Here is a 21,181-nt window from a genome sequence, read left to right on the forward strand (position 1 = left end):
GTATGTTAAAAGGATGAAAATCCATATGATTTAAACTAGGCTCACATTTAAAGTTTGTCTCAAAAATGAAATACACCTGATAATACCCATATAATTCAAAGTGTGTTAGTCTATAGAATAGAGTTCTATGTTTAAGTTGATGCATTAAATGGCACAACACAATATATTGTCCTGTATTATTGTCTTGCAATTATTGAACAATATGTGGTGCACATTCATCCCACAGAGCATGTGGAGGTATTTTGAAATCTGCCAAGAATTAATCCCCTGAAAAGAACTTTAGAAGTGGCAAAACAGACCATGCAGGTGATGAGTAACTATGATGTGACAGTCCTCCAAAAAATTATATAGTAAAGTCTAATTTAAAAAAACGACACGAGGTGAGTACAATCGCGTGTGGTCAAGGGATAAATGACATATAAACAAAAGTGCAAAATGCCTACTGTCTTATATAAAATACTCATGCAGTCTATTTTCACACATTAAAGTTTTTTAAAAATCATTTGCTAAGACAACCAAACTATCAGCACTTCTGTGCCTTTCAGAGAACTGCAAGAAGATTGCTAAAGGGAAGTCTGCTATATGTTTAAAATGATTTCTCAGGTTAAGATAACAAATTCAAAGGAATCAAAAGTTAGAGTAATTCTTCATATATATGAATATGAAATATACACATGAAACCGGTTTGGCATGGCGTCTAGTGTTACACTGCATGTGCATTCGAATTGCAGCGATTTCCAGGAAGAATTAACTCACAGCAGATCAGCCTGTTTGAAAAAGCAGACAGATTGGCTCCAATGCGAGGGCAGGTGGTGGGCGGTGGGTGTGGCGGCAGCCCTCTCTCCTGATTGGCTTTTCTCGGAGCGATCAGATGCCTGCGTTCTCGTGCAGAGGCTCACATGACCTCCAAGTCCAGACTGCATGTGCGTTAGCGAGGTGCCTCATCCAAGCTTCAGCAATGTTATTTGATCACCCACAACGTGAGGTATGACGTTTTCCGTAATTGACACTTCTTTTGTAACAGACTTAAAAAGTTTCAGTTTAAAAGAAGCTCAGCTTTTTATAGATGTTCAACAAACTAGTACTCTTGACAGGGCACCTGCTTCTCCTATGAGTTTAAAATGACGTAAGCAGAAAGTTAATTGTGTATACCTAAGGAAACAGCCAGAAACTCCAGAACTCCACATGTAGGGAAACTCTCTGTTTCTCTTCCTTCCTATCTATCATCTCTTTCTATCATCTATCTATCCTCTATCATCTATCTAAGTATCTATCTATTATTTAGATTGAGGGCCTGCTATTTTCACACACTGGGCACTTTGCAATCCTTTCTGTATGTAATCATTACAAAAACACGGTGAGCTTAATAATATTCCCATTGTACAGATGAGGAAAGATAAAATTCAAGGAAGATTAAATAACAGTAACCACAAATCATATGGTGTGTGTTTTTCTTTAGTGATCCCAAAAAAGAAGGAAAATGTATTTGATGTGTTATGTTACAATGTTGCTGTAATTGCAAACCGGAAAAGCCTGGGAAGCAGATGTGTTTTGTACATGCAGAGCTATGATGAAATGCCTGGGCCCTAAAAGAGCATCAGTACTGAAATGGATTTGGTGTCTATCTCAAATATTATGTTTAATGTAGAAAAAAAGCATGACTGGTACAAATGAAATTTACAAATACAAAATCATAAATATAAAAAGGTTTTTAAAATATTTTGACTTTTAATAAGAAAAAACAAAACCAAGATGTTTACTAAAAATTCCCATAGAAGACTTTTCCACTGCTACCCACTCATATCCCGGCCTAAAACTGTAAACAAGGAGGAGCGCCAGCTGTGTCTGGATGGAGATGGGATGTGACAGGGTGGGGATGAGCATCAGGTCATAGCTATAGGAGCTGCCCTACTGGGTAGTTAAGTGGAGCTATTGATCTTGCAAGCCTCTTCTTTGATTCTTTACCCAACAAAGCTAAATTGAAAAAATTCCAAGTAGCAGTTCAAGGGACAATTAAACTCAGATGGAATATAGTTCTCCGTTCGTAAAGTTGGGTGTCATATTCTGGAAAAGTTAAAGTACAAATAAGTATTGTATTTAGCCAATTTGTTACTGTCTCCTTCCTTCACCCGGTTTGTTTTGGGGGTGAAGGAATTGTGGGGTGTGGAGAGAACTGCTTCAAATAATAATAGTGTGTTGTTAAATAATCCAGACATATTTTAAGGATTTTGGTTTTCTTGATTTGGGGATATTCATTCCCTCCCCTCTTCCAAACACAAAAGAAACGAAAAACAAAGAGAAAGAAGGAAATCATATTTTAATATCAGAATTAAAAGATCTGTCTAAATAAAGTGAAGAGCAATAAAAGATATACAAATTTTTTTAAAGTGAATTAAAAAAAGAAAAGTGTATTGCAATGGCCTGTCCTGGAATAAGACATTATGGTAAGGGGGACACGTCAGAACATACCAGAGAGACAGATGCTGTCACAGAGGAGCTACAACGGGCCAAGGGGGAGAAGGATTCCGGCCTTTCCTAGAAGACAGCTAATACAAACTAAAAAGAATGTCCCACAGATAACCTGGATTTATAATCCATGTTTATTTATAAGTAGCTTTTTTCTCCTTCCCCCACCAAAAAAACTTAAAAACTTAAGTTCAGGTAGAAAATCAAAGGAGACTTTCTATGAGACCTAGTTAATGACTTTTTTATGCAAGACCACAAATGTCTTTTGCTGAGGGCTTTATGTTCTGAGATAACTTCAGACAAATCATCAAAGTCCTAGACTGACAGAAGCAGACCTGACTCAGCACAGACATGTTTGAAGTGCCCCCTGCTGTCTTCCTAGGGACACTGTAACATTTCAAAAAAAAAAAAAAGTATTTTAAGGGGCTTGAAACAATTGACTTGAGTAATCATTAAGCTCTTGTATTGTTATTGGAAATTTTCTTGTTTCTTTTGTCAAATTATTTATAACAATGAAGGAAGGTATTGCTCTTCTCACCGCTGTGGTACTTCCCACAGCATCAGACTGAGAAGTTAGGTGGTTCTTAGTCAATCGTTGTTAGGTGAATTAATAACCCTGAGTAAAAGATGATCCAGTGCTAAGTGGGAGAGAAAGCAGGATATTATTTTATTTTAAATTTTCACTAGATTTAGTAATTATGAAACTTGGAGACACACCACACACACACACACACACACCCTCCTTGCCATGATCCAGTCTAGTTGGACCAAATCTATCCAGTTAAGGAAATGGAGGATAACGTCATTTGACTGGAGCTTTCTGCTGGCCTCATATACTTCTCTTCTTCCTTTTAATTGAATTTGTCATTATAAAAACAATATACTCTTGACCAAAATAAAACCACAAAAGACAAAATTTCAAGCAGTACAAAATTGTGTGCAAACATAAGTCTTTCTCTGACTACAGACTTCCCATGCTCTAATCTCTCTCCAGAAGCAACTAGTTCCCTTTCTTGTGTATCTTTCTAGAAAAGTCTATATGCATTTACAAGCACAAATGTGTTTGTAAATGTGCGCATGTGTGTATATTCATCCTCATAGTCACAGCTTATTTTTTACAATAATGTCAGCATATTGTAAGCACTGTTCTGAAATTTCTTTTTTCACCTAATAATGTGCCTTAGAAATGAGATCATGCAGTAGGGCCCCTTTGTTTCTTTCTTTTTATGGTCATGTAAGATTTACGTCTATGGTTATACCATCATTTATTAAACTAGACACCTATTAATAGTTGTTTAGTTCTTTTGATAATATGAACCACGTTATAATAAACAAAGACAAATTCTTTGAAGTTATTCAGTCAAAAAGTATAAATATCTATCATTTATCATTTTAATAGTAAATCCACTGGGTCCTCTAATGAAACTGCACAAATTTACATTTCTACCTACAGTGTAGAAGAGTTCATTGATTGTGGACGTTCTAAACTATTTAGTGTCTACCAACCTGGAAAGTGAAAAATGATCTCATTTTAATTTTCATTTTAAATAATAGTAGCTAACTCTCATGTAGCACTTGCTATGTGCCAGGCATTCATTATTCTTAGAACTTGACATATATGACTGATGTAATATAAAAACACCTTTATTAAGATACAACTTACATATCACACAAAACATCCATTTAAGTTACAATTAAATTGCTTTTAGTATGTTCACAAAGCTGTGTAAACATGACCAATTTTAGAACACTTTAATTACACCCAAAAAAGCTCTGTACCTTTTAGCTGTCACCCCATCACCTCCCTCCCCCAACCCCAGCCCTGAGCTACTTTCTGTTTCTATAGATTTACCTATTCTAGACATTTCGTGTACATGGAATCATATAATATGTGGTTTTTCTGACTGGTTTTTTGCACTTAGCATAATGTTTTCAAGGTTCATCCATGAGTTGAAGCATGAGTCAGTACATTCCTTCTTATTGTCAAATAATATTCCATTGTATGGATATAGCACATTTTATCTATCCATTTATCAGTAGATGTATATCTGGGTTGTTATCACTTTTTGGCTACTATGAATAATGCTGCTGTGAACATTTGTGTACAAGTTTTTGTGTGGACAATACATTTTTAATTCTCTTGGGTATATATGGAGGAATAGAATTGCTGGATCATGTAGTAATTATGTTTAAGTCTTTGAGAAACTACCAGGTTTTAAGTACCTCTTTCTTCATAGTTTCCCAGATTTCCCTCTGAGAGTTTGTCACCATCTCCTTCTGTTGCAAATTAGTGTTCATTTCTTGATTGTTATAACATGATATTATTTGCTGTCTGTCTATTGCATGAGATTGTGGCCTCACAAAGTTGAGGGTGAAATCCATTCATAGCCTCTGTCTCCTTAGCACCAAACACAGAGCTGAGTACCAAAGTAGGTACTCAAATATCTATGCGAACAAATGATTGACTAGTGGAAGGAAGGAAGGTGGAAGGAAGGAAAAAAGGAAGGAAGGAAGTGTTTAAAAGGTGAAAATCAGTATGTACTGTAAGGTATTTACATTTATCTCAAAACTTATTTTCTACTTTCCTTGGCAAAATTGTTAAATAAAAGAGCCAGAATTAAAAGGATAAACTGAAATATTTGAAGTCTTAAAGTGTATGTATGAATGAACATAACACTGTGGCTCTATTCACAAAGGAAGTGAAGATAAATGCCAGAAGTCAGAACCAAATGAGAAGGATCCAGATCTGAGTTGTATTGTCCTAAACAATTGTGATTATATGGCAGTGTTTTTACTTTTATTACATGACTTCGATATGGTATAGCAACTGATAAATTTTATAGGTGATTTTTTTCTCCTACTTGAATTGATATTTTAGTGTAAAACTAATTGCCATTTTTATAATTTTTTTGTCATCAGTGGTAAAGTTACAGTACTATTTTAGCAAAAACTTACATACATGTTGTCCAGTGCCAATTCCAATACCTTTCATTCAAGATATTGAAACAGTCTAATAACAATACAATGTATCACATAGGAGCAGATTTCACAGTTGTAAAGGCTAAGCCATCATACTCAGAATTGAGAATTTGCCTCGACCTGGACTGATTCTCAAAGAACCCTACAGGAAAATCAGCACACCAACTGATCTTCAAAATTATTTCTAACAGCTCTACTCTCTGACTTCACGTGTCAATTACCATGTTTCCTCTCACTACACAGGGATTTGATTGACCCTTGTCCAAATTCTACATGGCCATGTGAAGCCTACTGCACGTACCCTACCCTAGATGCACTATTTGGACCATTTCAAGCTACAAAAGTTCAATCCAGCTGACTTATTACCTAATAGCAATGTAAGAGGGACACAAATCTGCCAGGACCTTGAGTCTATATTATCAAGGGCTTTCTCTGGAGGCCTTGAACCTAATTTGTCTGCTTGGCTGCCCGGGAGAAAACAGACAATCCATCGGTTCAGTCCTGCCTGAATGAGAAAGGCGTTTCCATCTCAGACTTCAGTTCTAGCAACTTTACTGAGGAGTTCCAAGGAAAGCAAATCTCCTTAGAACTTGGTAGAGAATAGGCAGCAAGGTCCACAATGAAAGGGAAGGAGACCACAAAAGATGTAGCTCTGTACCTATTCCTGTTTGCTAGGATTCTGGCCCCAGGGATCATTTTGACATCGCTGTCTCACATACCCCGAGATGGAATGTTTTGTTCACTCAAGCCCTGCAAATCCCTCTCTGTAATGTGCTGAAGCTGGTTTATATCAGCTTGCTAAAGCTGACTGTTAAATCTGTAGGAGTTTTGCAAGCAAGTTGATGGCACTTGTAGCTTGAAATGAGCCACCGAGGGACTGTTTACACCATGGAAATTGGCAAATAGTACCAAGAGAGCTGGCTGTCAAACATTTACTAGCAAACCACTTGTTCCTACCCTATAAACGCGTACATATAAATCAACGGTTCTCAACTAAAAATGATTTGGGCCTGCGGGAAATGTCTGGAGACATTTGTTTGTCCTAAGTGGGAGGAGGGGGGAGTTGCTAGTGCCATCTATTAGGTAGAAGCCAGCGATGCTGCTAAACATCGTACTACAAACCCACGTAACAAAGAATTCTCCAGCGCCAGATGTCAACAGTGCTGAGATTGAGACTCGTTGGTGTGAACCTTGAGAAAGTAGAGCTTCCTACTGGGATGTGCTCATTTAGACCAAAATAGATTCCCAGTAATGGAACTGACTAGGCTATTCCTGTAATCAGTCTCTCCTTGTCCATTAAAAGGTTTCATGTGATCACCTACAACCATTGCTAATGCTCATGTATTAAAAATTAACTTTGCAGGAACTTCACACATGAACTCTTGCTACCTCTTCTGCATCAGTCATATCTACTCAGAGTGCAGTCCTGCCCACCCCCCAATGACCTGTATCTCACGCCTCTTTCATCCTATTTTGGTGACATTCTGCTACCTGCAACCAACCCCTATCTTAAAAACAAAACAAAACAGATTTATTGAGATATAACTCACATATCATACAATTCACCCATTTAAAGTATACAATTCAATGGCTTTTAGCATATTCACAGAGTTCTGCAACCATCACCACAATAAATTTTACAGCACTTTCATCACCTCAAAAATAAACTCCTGGCCGGCTGGTGGCTCAGGGTGTTGGAGCTCCATGCCCCTAACTCCGAAGGCTAGCGGTTCGATTCCCACATGGGCCAGTGGGCTCTCAACCACAAGGTTGCCCATTCAACTCCTCGAGTCCCGCAAGGGATGGTGGGCAGCGCCCCCTGCAACTAAAATTGAACATGGCACCTTGAGCTGAGCTGCCGCTGAGCTCCCGGATGGCTCAGTTGGTTGGAGTATGTCCTCTCAACCACAAGGTTGCCGGTTCGACTCCCGCAAGGGATGGTGGGCTGCACCCCCTGCAACTAGCAATGGCAACTGGACCTGGAGCTGAGCTGCGCCCTCCATAACTAAGACTGAAAGGACAACAACTTGAAGCTGAACAGCACCCTCCACAACTAAGATTGAAAGGACAACAACTTGACTTGGAAAAAAATCCTGGAAGTACACACTGTTCCCCAATAAAGTCCTGTTCCCCTTCCCCAATAAAATCTTTAAAAAATAAAAATAAAAAATAAAAATAAACCCCAACCCTATAACCAGTTAATCCCAATTTCCCCCAAGATCCCCAGCCCTAGTCAACTATTAATCTACCTTCTGTTTTTATAGATTTCCTATTCTCAATATCTCTATGAGTGGAATCACATAATATGTGGTTTTTTGTGATCATGTCGAATCATGTGTCAGTACCTCATTTCTTTTTATAAACAGTAATATTCTATTGTATGGATATACCACATTTTATTTATCCATTTATCAGTTGATGGACATTTGGGTTGTTCCCACTTTTAGCTATTTTGAATAAACATTCCTGGATACAAGTTTCTGTATCGACATATGTTTTCTCTTAGGAGTAGAATTGCTGAGTTTAATGGTAACCCTATGTTTAATCATTTGAGGAACTTCCAGACTATTTTCTAAGGTAGCTGCACCAGTGTTGCATTTCTACCAGCTGTATATGAGGGTTCCAATTTCTCCATCTCCTCACCAACACTTGTTATTATGTCTTTGATTATAGACATCCTAGTTGGTATGAAGTGGTATCTCGTGATTTTGATTTACATTTATGTAATAGCTAATGATATTGAGCATCTTTTTGTGTGTGTGTTGGCCATTTGTATATCTTCTTTGGAGAAATGTATATTCAGATCTATTGCTTGTTTTTTAATTGGGTTATCTGTGTTTTATTATTGAGTTTAAGTGTTTTTCATGCATCTCAGATACAATTCCCTTATCAGATATATGATTTACAAATTTTTTTCCCATTCTGTGAATTATCTCCTCACATTCTTGATTGCACCCTTTGAAGGACAAAAGTTTTTAAATTTTGATGAAGTCTAATTTATGAATTTTTTTCTTTTATAGTGTGTGTTTTTGGTGTCATATCTAACGATGTTACATTGTCTAATCCAAGGTCACAATGATTTACTCATATTTTCTTCTAGTCTTAACTCTTACATTTAGATTTACAATCTATTTTAGGTAAATTTTTATGTGTGCTGTGATATAGAGGTCCACAATTATTCTTTTACGCATGGATATCCAGTGTCCCAGCATCAATAAAATAACTATTTTTTCTCCAACCTTGTCAAAAATCAGTTGACCATAAATGTAAAGATTTCTGTGTTCTTGATTTTATCCCATTGGGTATATCTCTATCCTTTTGCCTATACCACACTATGATTGCTATGGTGTGTGGTAAGTTTAAAATCAGAAAATATGAGTTTTCTAACTTTGTTCTTTCTTTTAACGTTGGTTTGGTTATTCTGAGTCCCTTTGATTTACATATGGTATTGATTTCTAATTTTATCCCATTGTGGTCAGGGAACCTACTTTGTATAATGTAAATCCTTTTAAATTTGCTGAGGCTTGTTTTATGGTCTTACATATGGTCTAGCTTATAGAATATTCCATGTACACTTGAGAATGAATATTGTGCTATTGTTGAATGAAATGTTCAGTAGATATCTGTGTCACATATATTTTTAACTTTCTGTATATTATGATATTTTAACACCTTAAAAAACCTTTCTGGTTTTCTATTTTCAAGTTCACTTATCCTTTCTTCTTTATGTAATATCTTTTATTAATCCCATTCAATCATTCTTTTTAATTGAGAGTGTACTTTTAATCTGAGATTGTGAATCTGAGACTACAACTCTTTTTTTTTTAATTAAAGCTTATTGGGATGACAATTGTTAACAAAGTTACATAGATTTAAGGTGTACAATTCTGTAATACATCATCTATATATCACATTGTGTGTTCACCACCCAGAGTCAGTTCTATTTCCATCAATATATATTTGATGCTCTTTACCGTCATCTACCACCCCCCTCCCCCCTTACCCTCTGGTAACCACTAAACTATTGTCTGTGCCTATGTTTTGTTTCTTCGTTTGTTTTTCCTGTTCTTTTTTTTGTTTTCAGTTTTATATACCACATATCAGTGAAATTATATGGTTCTCTACTTTTTCTGTCTGACTTGTTTCGCTTAGCATTATAATCTCAACATCCATCCATGTTGTCACAAATGGCACTATTTCATCTTTTCTCATGGCAGAATAATATTCCATTGTGTATGTATACCACAACTTCTTTATCCAATCATCTATCGAAGGACACTTTGGTTGTTTCCGTGTCTTGGCCACCGTAAATAAAGCTGCAATGAACATCGGAGCACACATATCTACAACTTTTATTACAGTTATCCTATCTCCCTGATACTCCTTACTCTTTCCGCATACATCCATTTTTTTCTGTAGATTTTTTAAACATGTTTTTCATAGTTATTTTAAAATTTTTGTCTGTTGATTTCAATATTTGAGTCATCTGTGGATCTGTTTTGCACAGCTTTTTCATGCCTACCAGCTATCATCTCTCCTCTGGGTTGTTTAGAATCTTGGCCCATGCAAGTGTAGTTCAGAAGTCAGCAAAGAACTTAAAAGGGATTTATATGGAGAGTTGATTGATTGCCTTTTATATTACTCTGTAACAAAATATATATTTTGAAATTAAGTTAATTTTTGGTAAGAATAAGATTCTAAGAGTTAAAATTTTATTTTGAATTGAAATACAATTATAATTACACAGTTAATCAAATATATTACAAATGTTAAATAGAAGACTATAAAAATACAACTTTATTGGAAAAACAGTTTTTAATGAATAAATGGATGTTTTAAATTTTAATTTACATATGTATGGGTTAAACGTTAGTTATTGCTAGAATGATTCAGGGTACATTTTCAATTTTATTCTTAGGAGCTACATACATAAATTTTATATGTATAAGCATTAGGAAGCTTTTTTCATGTAAGTAAATAGGTAGAAACGGAGAAAATTTAATAATACTAATGTCATTCTGTTCTTAGAATTCCTTTGTTATTACATGTAAGAATCACATACTGATCTCTCATTAAAAATGACTATTAAGTAACATTTGCTTATAACTGGATTAGGTCCTTTTACTTTTTTTGTTGTTTTTTTTAAAGAAAACAAAGAACTTGAAAGATATTTTACCCAAAGTAGCGTCATATATTTTCTCAACACCAGATACCAATATTTTGAATTGTCCCATCGTTTAGTATCCCTAAGGATTTTATGCCTCAGGGTAAAGTACTCAATAAATGCTAGCTATTATTAGCACTATATGTCCCAGCTAGCCCTCAAGGCACTGACTAAACCCCTAGTGTGATAATTTTTTTTTATCTTCAGCATATCAAACAATTGACAGTTTCTATTGGACTATAGACCTACTTAGATCATTCCTATCTTCTTTATGAAAACGTCCTTCACACTTCCAGCCCTCAGCAGAACTCTTCAAGCATGATAAACTATTTCACATGATATAAGGATTACATACTCTTTTATACTGTTTCATTTATGTGTATTAAGCATGTGGCTCAAATCAGATTTCCCCTTTCTGAGGACAGCAATTCTGTTGTAGTTCTATATACTGCTCATCTACCTCATAGATGAACATTTAATTCGTTTTTTAATAACATATAACACATGTGCTATGTTGCCCTTTCAAATTGTGTTTCTTGCTTTTGATCAGCATAAATTGGATTTCTTGTCTCACAAGAATTTTCTCATTCTCACTTGATTATGATTTGCACTAAATTTCCAAGAAACTCCGTCTTAGGAATTACACAATGCCTCAATTTCAGTCTCAAAATTGAGGAGAGAGAAGGGAAAGAACATTTAGCTCCTGAATGGAACTAATACTACTTCCATAACAATCATTACAATCAACTGCTTTGCATTCTTATTAATAGTATACCTGAGTATTGTGAATATACTTGTAAATAAATAAGAGAATGAAATATATAATAATAGATACAGAAATTATCTAATTATCCTGATTGATTTTATATTATTTTTTTAAAGATAGAAGAGTCCATGCAAAACTATAGATGCCTAGTATAAATGACCAGCCAGCACTCTATCCCAACTTTTCTGTAATAATTTAAACTATTTGAATCAGTGTCAGTTCTGACAAACTATACTGAAAAAAAAACAAATGCATGTTCCTTCATTAATCACTTCCTTATTTATTTTTCATTCATTTCTTTATTCATTATACATTTATTTAAAATGTGTGAGTCATGCGAAGATGAATGAATATAATTCATGGCCCCTGTCTTGAGACTCCTCTGTTTCTGAATAGTAATATGTTAACTGGAAAATCACCCTCCTTATCTCCACCCCTCCCTCCAAACAAATGTGGATGAAAAAGGGGCTACATACTAAATCTGACAAGCTCAGGGGAGGCCTGCATAACAGGCCCTACAAACGCAGAGACCAAAATTAACCGCATAGGATGGTCTGAACATAAAAATTCCTAACTAAAATCAGGTCTTGGCTGGTAGTCACATCCTTGGCCTGTAGCTTCCTTGACAAAGGTCAATCTTTACCTTAAGTGAGCCTGTCTATTATCTTTTTGCATCTTAGATAACACAACCTTGGAATGTCAGAGTAATCCCTTTTTCCAGAACCCTCAGGGCACAACCCACCACACCAGAGCAGGAGACCACAGAATCCCTCATTGTTGTTCTTGTCCCTTGATTACCATTTCTATGTGCAGTAAAATGCTAACTAATAACTATCCCGTACCCACCAATGCAAAAGAAGTATCTGTCTCTCCAATTTGCTTTTTATCCAATCCCAGAGATTTTCCACTTTGCTTTCTCCCACCCACTTAATCTACCACCAGTGGATTTCATGTAACCTTCCTCCTTTGATTCTAATGTATAAAATAAGTTGCAAAACCGCCATTTTCCGGAGCATTTTCTCAGTCCGTTGAGATTTTGGTTCCTAGCAATTGTCATCAGTTTGGCTCAAATAAACTCTTAATAAGTTTTCTCTTAGGCTGGATATTTTTTTCATCGACACAAACAAACAAATAAACCAATATGCTGAACTTTCAGTAAGTATGTGGTATTCTCAAAGTCACCTAGAAGTTTAGGAATGTGGTCTAGAGCAGCATTTCTCAACTCTTTTTTAATTTTCTCCCTTTTTTTTTTTTTAGGATTCCTTACAAACATTTCTTTTCCTAACACTCCCTACCCTTGACATTTCAATAGCACAAGTGTGCTGTCTCTCTGTTTATGTACTTTGGTCCTTTAGAGGCTCACACACCATACTAATAGCTGAGATTTTTTCACCCCCTAAAAGCATATTTTGCCCCCTAAGAGGAGTGATATTACTCCCCTTGAGAATGCATGGTCCTGAGTTTAAGCCACCACACAGTCTGTGGGGTGTTTGGCTGGCTCTCATATGTATTCCTTGACTAGAAATAAGATGTCATTGAGAGTCTTCAGAAACTGCTAAATGCTAGAGATGTACCTTTATGCAAGAGAGTCATTGACCTTGACCTCCTGGAGTTTTACAGTTTATTAAATTGCAAAAATAATTTTAAATTACTATTACGGCTTCTGCTTCCAGATAAGGCGGAACAAGTAACAGTGAGTCATATGTCCTACTGCAATATTAGTAAAAGGAATGAATAAATCATATTTTCAAAGGCATTAGACAGCTGTGATAGCAAAAAGGACTAGATGAACTGAAATTCCAGAAAGGAAAAAGCCTATGTTAGGTGCACTGATTATTGGGAGACAGTTTCTTTGCTAGGGGCTGAAAACTGGGGTTAGTGTAGGCAAATAGCTGTTAAAATTATTCAGACACTTGCTAAAGAATGGTGAGGCAGACTTTATTCAGGGGAGCTATCAAGATAAGTATAAGAACTATTGCAATGGGGTATTTTTTGTTTTTTGTTTTTTGTTTTATTTATATTGGGGAACAGTGTGTTTTTCCAGGACCCATCAGCTCCAAGTCAAGTCCTTGTTCTCAATCTAATTGTGGGGGGCGCAGCTCAGCTCCAAGTCAAGTCATTGTTTTCAATCTAATTGTGGGGGGCGCAGCTCAGCTCCAAGTCAAGTCGTTGTTTTCAGTCTAGTTGTGGAGGGTACAGCTCACTGGCCCATGTAGGAATCGAACCGGCAACTTGAATGTTATGAGCACCGCGCTCTAACCAACTGAGCCAACAAGCCGCCCCTGCAATGGGATTTTACAACAGGGGAATATGTCAGAATATGACAAGGAAATGTGGGAATTTATAGTCAAAGAGCAGAGTGAGGGTCTGTGAATGGAAAATTACTAAGAGGCAACATAAAGTGACCGAATAAGATTCTTGCTGAAGGTTGGCCAGGGTGATCAGACATTACCTGAGGAATGGTGAAGGATGGGAAACCTGATCATGTATCTGGGGTGATCAGATATTGAGCGTGGCGGATTCTGGCTATACTGACTTAGCAAGATTTTGCTAAAATTGTGCTCTAGAAATCATGCCCAAGGATGGATGGGACCTAGTTGAAACAGAGCTCAGAGGAACCTGATTAGAGTTTGGTGGAGAGAATCTTTGTCAGGGTTCTTTCTGGAGGAAATAGATGCCAACAGAAATTTTGATGGCTGTGTGGGCTGGTGTGACAAACTAGAAACTCATGGCCTCTTCTCCAAATGGGACGTTTAATAAGTAATAGGGTGGCACAGGAGGTTGAGGAGCTTGGGAAGCAAGCATTGTCTTCTGAAATCCCGTGGTACTGACAAGAAAAAAATTCTACAAAGTTCTAAATTAAATTACAATGGGCCCCAACAGTGAGAGAAAGAACATAGAACAGTTAGCCTGTGAATAACCTGTGAATTGCTGTGAATGCACCAGCTGACAAAAGACTGCTCACATGCATGAATGTGTGTTGGAGCTTTGAATCAACCACTAGGCATCTACCAGCCAACGACTAGATGGGCCATTGGGATCTTGGATCCACATGAACATTCAGGACTGTTGCTTCTACCCAATCATTTCTTCCTTACAGACTGTGCACTTATCACAGAACTGCCCCCATCTCACCTTATCCCTTCCTCCTTATTTGTAGCCAATGTAAATTCTTTCAAAACAACTTACATCTTTCTTCCTCAAAACATAATGTTTAAAAACACTCCTCCACTCCAGGATGGAGACATGTTGCCTTCTCCACCTAGCACTGCTGCTGGTGGATTAGACTTCATGCCCTTCTTTTAAAAGTCTTTCAGTCATGGAAGTTAACTGTTTTGTTTAACGGTGCTTAGGAGACAAATCTTCCCTACAGACACATGAGAGGTCTTCACCTCAAGACATTTTCCAGATTTTGAATCTTTTGAGCTGCAAGCAAGAAAAGTAAACAAAACACCTCTGATGGACCAAAATTATGTGACTGAGGACACGAGAGATCTGTCAGGCTCTCAGTCAAATGTGGAGGGGTGTTCCATGCTCCAAGAGAAGACTGAGCTGGAAAAGCAGAGTAAAATCTCCAGGTTCTACTGCTACTTAGGAGACAATTTCTTGTCTTGTTTCAGTACTAGAGAGAGGGGGGTCTTGCATTACACATGTGGCTAGCCTCCCCATCAAGGCATCTGCTAGATAGTGAGGCTGCCTGGGTAAGAGTCTAAAGAGCTAAGCTAAACCTCCAAAGGACAGAACAGAATCTCCTCAGTGGTTAAAGACCTGAAGAGATAGAAATCTGCCAGATTCTCAATGAAGAACTTGAAAGAGTAATGTCTAAGGAACATGCACAAACCAAGGGAGACTGGGCCTACCTAACAATGTACCCTACCCCAACTCAACTCAGTTCTTTATTAGCATCCATTTAACAGAGGAAAGGTAAGGATATTTGACATTATCTTCAGTTTCTAGGGCTCTCCGGTAAAAATGCCCTGTATATAATAACAACTTGTGAGAACCCAAATAGGCAGTAAAATGTGACCAACAATCAATAAATAAAAACATGTAATAAAAGTACAGACCCAAAGATGATCCAGACATTGACGTTAGCAGATAAGGACTTTAAAGCACCTATCATAACTAGGTTAAAGAGAACAATGGGCAAGATGTATGAAAATGATGAAAGATGAAGAATTTTAACAGAGGACTGCAAACTATAAACAAGTAATCAAATGTACATTTTAGAACTTAAAATAAAACATATAAAATCAAAAACTCATTTGGGGGTGGCCGGTTAGCTCAGTTGGTTAGAGCACGGTGCTCTTAACAAGGTTGCCGGTTCGATCCCCACATGGGCCACTGAGAGCTGCGCCCTCCACAACTAGATTGAAACAACTACTTGACCAGGAGCTGATGGGTCCTAGAAAAACACATTTAAAATAAGTAAAAGTTTTAAAAATAATAAAAAACAGTATTGAAAAAAAGAACTCATTGGACAAATTTAACAGCAGCTCAGATATAGCAGATAACAGAATTAGTGAATTTTGACACAGAACAATAGAAAATACCAACACTGAAGCATAGAGAGAAAAAAATAACAGATCAGATTATAAAATATATGTGTTTGTATAGCCTGGTGAGCCAAGTATGGCTTTTACATTTAAAAGAAGAATAATGGCAAACTATTATTATTATATCTGGTTTTATTGAGGTATAATTAATAAATAAAATTGTATAGTCTTAAGGTGTACATGTGATAGTTTGATATACATTGTGAAATGATTATCTACAACCTGTTATTGTACAAATCAGTGAGTTGAGGATGGTTTTAGATTTTTAAATGGTTTCAAGGAAGCAAACAAGAACATATGATAGAGACTGTGTGTGACCTGCCAACATCTGAAATATTTATTATCAACCCTTTCAAAATGAATTTGCTGACTTTGAATTAAATTCTCCACTTCAGGTACTTGCTATGAAGGAAAAGACAATTAAATCATACAAAAAGGAGCTTCAAACAACAAAAATTGCTCAAGTTTTAGATAACATGTTAAACTCCATTTAATCCTGGTGTTTTTAATTTCCTCTCTTTTAATTCTTACCTTATATCTGCTTGACTAATAGGTTTCTGGAAGGTAATAGCACTCCATTATGTTTCTATTTAATTTCTTAGAATCCTTTTATTTCTGTTTTACTCTGAACTTTTTTTGATCATAATGAACTTAATAGAGTTCATTACTATTTATTCTAGATAATAGTTAAAACAGTTGTTTCTTTCAAATAAAGGATGTGACAGTTGTGTTCACCCAATTAGATAGTTTTGTCTTTTTTTCCCCCATTGAGCTTGTACACAGAATGAATACAAAGGCAGCCAATACTCACATTGTACTCAGTACGTGACTTTGAAAAATAGTATTTATCAACCATCTACAAGTAACCAGAATGTACTTCAACTTTGAATAAATCTTTTATGCTTAGCCGTGTGTCAAGTTGAAAGCGGCTTGGAGTAGGAACCACTATGATTGCTTATCAAGCAACTTGTCTGACTAAATAACAAAAAGAAAGCAAGAAGTGAAGCAAGAAAGAAAGATGGCAGAAATAAATGAATGGATGAAAAGACAAAGGTAAGTGCTGTTTGACCCTTAGACAGAGGGGTGGGACTTACATTTTAAGTGTGGAAATATTGGTTAAATGTACAGGACCCAGCTTATCTGCCACTCCAGATTCATATGTTTTCACCTATATCTTCCCACCTCTGTGTCCCCAGCTTCACTCGTTTGCCCTTTTTTTCTGGCCAGAGCAGTCCTTGAAATGGCTCAAGCTGTTGTTGTGATAAAACTACTGACAAGAAGAGTTCACATACTTGTGTTCTGGGTGGTTGGAAATCCCAGTAGATGCCTGAAGGGACCAGGTAACACAACCCAGAAGTGTGGAGGACCTAGTGTGCTGTTGGGAAGACTTTGACCAATGGAAGAGGAAAATGGGAAGAAACCTGCTGATAAATTGTTAATTTTTCCTCCCACGGACTGGCTCTTCCTGGATGCAGTAGTTTTATATCATTATCAGGAGATATCCTACAAGACCAACAAACTGATTTGGCCATTTCTATAATGTACCCCTCGTATTTGCTTTTCCTTCTTCCCTGCCACCTCCCAGTAAAGAAATAGCACAGAAGCCTTTGTCTCAAGCATTGTCTTATAGGGAACCCAAGCTAAATCATCAGGGAATTAATTTATAAATCTGTCTCCATAGCTACAGAGGTTAGCAGTTTCATATTCATTTAGTAAAGGATGAACCAAGAAAATTGTATGTTCTAGGTTTCCTACTTCCTAAATATCAACTATTAGCAGAAATAATACAAAATTTTTGAGACTTGAATCACCTTTCTGGCCTACTTCTTTTAATGATGCAGAGGATTATTAAAAAGCATTGTTTGTGATAAATTATTATATTTATTTGTTGTCTCATGAGGGAAGTCCTCTGCATTTTATATGAGATGAAGAATCTAACCCCTCAATAGCTGTATTTAGAACCGTATTTTATATCCTGAATCCCTAAGAGGGCAACTCCACTGTTGGATGATAACCAGGAACAATAAGTTTCCTCCAGTTTAGGTACAGATCCAACAGAAGTAAAGAATCTTTACAAGAAGTTTGTAATGAGGAGTAATGAGGGTCAGAAAATGGATGTTTAAGTAAGGTGATGATCTATCCTGAATCTTTTGTTGTTTAAAAAAACTGTGTAGCAGAAGCAGTAAAAGAATAACAGAGGGGCACAAGATGAGAAAATTCACATGATTTTGTTCTTTTTAGTCTAGCTTTCATATATAAACTTAATTAGTAGAAGTTCAGTATGAAATAGCTATCCAAAAGGATCTGTTTTATGTCAGTGAAACAAGCTGAGGTAAGAAGTTAGAAATGAGAATGCCTGATACCTACGGTATACTAGGTATACTCAGCAGCAATACTAAGTAGCATCCACCTCTGAGAACAGTATAAGTAGTTAGGTCTGTACTTCCTTGGGTATATCATCAGACCGAATTATTATTTATAGATTATATATATCATATCAGTAGTAGTGTTGGGTAGGAAAGACTGAGATTCACTCTGGCTGCAAACCCTACTCCTGCCACAGTACATTACAATCAGGAGGGAACCTCCAACTCCATCTCCCTGAGGAATAAAGAGTTTGGACCACACATTTTGTGACCCAACTTTCAGTAAACTAGCAAAATACAAAATCAACATACAAAAATCAGTTGCATTTCTTTACATCAACAACAATCTGTCTGAAAAGAAAATCAAGAAAACGGCCCCATTTACAATAGTGTCAAAAACAATAAAATACTTAGGAATAAATTTAACCATGGAGATTAAAAGTCTGGACACTGATAACAATAAAACACTGATGAAAGAAATAGAAGACACAAGTAAATGAAAAGATACTTTGTGTTCATGGATTGGAAGAATTAATATTGTTAAAATGGCCATACAATTCAAAGCAATATACAGATTTAATGCAAAATTCCAATGGCATTTTCACCGATATAGAAAAACAATCCTAAAATTCATATGAAACAACAAAAGAATACAAATAGCCAAAGCAATCCTGAGAAAGAACAAAGTTAGAAGCAGCACACTTCCTGGTTTCTTTATTTTTTATTTTTCAATTACAGTTGACAAACAATGTTATATTAGTTTCAAGTATACAACACATGATTAAACATTAATGCAACTTATGAAGTGTTTACCCCCAATAAATTCAATACACATCTGACATCATACATAGTTATTGTAATACTACTGACTATATTCCCCATGCTATACATCCCCATGACTATTTTGTAATTACCAATTTGTACCTCTTAATCCTCTCCTCCCTTCACACATACCTCAACCTCTACCACCCAGCAACCATCAAATGCTTTCTGTATCTATGAGCTTGTTTCTGTTTGTTTAGCTCTCTAGATTCCACATATAAGTGAAATCCGATGACATTTGTCTTTGTCTGATTTACTCCATTCAGCACAATACCCTCTAGGTACATGTTGTTGCAGATGGCAAGATTTCTTTCTTTTTTATGGCTAAGTAATATTCCATTGTATATATGTACCACCTCTTCTTTATCCATTCATCCACTGGATGGGCACCCAGGTTGTCTCTTTATCTTGGCTGTTGTAAATAATGCTGCAATGAATATATGGATGCACATGTCTTCTTTGATGTAGTGTTTTGGGTTTCTTTGAATAAATACCCAGAAGTGGGATTACTAGGTCCTTCTTTGTCTCTTGTTACAGCTTTTGTTTTAAAGTCTATTTTGTCTGATATAAGTATTGGTTCTCCAGCTTTTTTTTTTCCATTTCCATTTTCATGAAATAACTTTTTCTATCCCTTTACTTTCAGTCTGTGTGTCTTTTGATCTGAAGTGAGACTCTTGTAGGTAGCATACGTAAGGGTTTTGTTTTCTTATCCATTCAAGAAGCTTATGTCTTTTGATTTGTGTATTTAATCCATTTACATTTAAAGTAATTGCTGATAGATATATAGTTATTGCCATTTTATTATTCATATTCTTTATCGTTTTCTTCTTCTTAAAAAAGTCTCTTTAACATTTCTTGTAATACTGATTTGGTGATGATGAATTCCTTTAGGTTTTTCTTGTCTGAGGGCTCTTTATCCGTCATTCAATTCTAAATGATAGCTTTGCTGGGTAGAGTAATCTTGGTTGTAGGTCCTTGCTTTTCATCACTTTGAATATTTTGTGCCAATTACTTCTGGCCTGCAAAGTTTCTGTTGAGAAATCACCTGACGGTCTGTGCTTCCTGGGCTTGTATGTCAATTTTCTTCACCAGGTTTGGGAAGTTTTCTGTCATTATTTCTTCAAATAGTTTTTCCATTTTTTGCTCTCTCTCTTCTCTTTCTGGTACCCCAATGATACAAATGCTGTTATACTTAATGTTGTCCCAGAGGCCCCTTAAGCTATGATCATTCTTTTGAGTTATTTCTGCTGTTCTAATTAGGTGTTTTTTACTACCTTAACTTCTAAATCATTGATTCAATCCCCTTGTCATGCAGGGAGTCACGTGGGGTCTCTGGTCCCGCTCCCCACATAAGAATGCAGGACATGGTGAGGCCAAAAAGGAACAACTATGGAGCCATAGGTAAAAGAGCCATACCACTATACTCTCGCTGGTGGTTGGGTTGGAGAAATAGGAAGCAGGAGCCACAGAATCCGCAATCCACACTCTGCTACACTCTGCGCTTGCTAGCTTAGCCACGGCAGTTATATCAGCGGCTAATGGCTAACCAGCAACAGCCGATGGCCAACTAGTCACAGCTGATGGCCACCTACTACCTGAGCCAGCACCTTTCCATGTGAGGCTGAGAGCCTAGAAAATGCTCTCTGGGGCTCTGTCCCCACATTCCACCCCTATAGGGTCTCGCCTCATAATCTACAGACAGCATCTTCCACGAGGGTCCCTGTGCGAGGAGCCTGGAGGTGAATGCAGTATCCCGGACACAGCCAGGGTTTCTCAGGGCACCAACAGTTCTTCTGAGCACAGCCAGACTTCCTGGGCTTCTTAGGGTACCACCAGTCTCCCCAGGCACCGCCAAGTCCTCTCAGGGCACTGCCACTCTCTCTGGGCCTCTCAGAATACTGTGCTGGAACAACAGCGACTCACAGTCAAGGTGCTTATATATTCTCAATGGCAGCTGGTCAAGACACAAAAGCCAACATCTACCAGTTCTACTACATGGTGATGTGTTCCCAAGCAAACAGTCCAGCAGTCCATTAAATTAGGGATAGAAGGCAATTCCCCA

General features: G+C 36.8%; 1 long non-coding RNA gene across 1 annotated transcript; it reads left to right on the forward strand.

Annotated features, from left to right (window-relative positions):
- The first annotated feature begins 790 nt into the window (after positions 1-790).
- On the forward strand, positions 791-18,354 carry LOC109449958 (uncharacterized). The gene is made up of 3 exons (XR_002137775.2): positions 791-985; positions 16,839-16,984; positions 17,159-18,354. It is a non-coding gene; the product is annotated as an uncharacterized LOC109449958 (long non-coding RNA).
- The last annotated feature ends 2,827 nt before the right edge of the window (positions 18,355-21,181 follow it).

Source organism: Rhinolophus sinicus, linkage group LG07 (genome assembly GCF_036562045.2).
Source record: "Rhinolophus sinicus isolate RSC01 linkage group LG07, ASM3656204v1, whole genome shotgun sequence".
Lineage (NCBI taxonomy): Eukaryota > Metazoa > Chordata > Mammalia > Chiroptera > Rhinolophidae > Rhinolophus > Rhinolophus sinicus.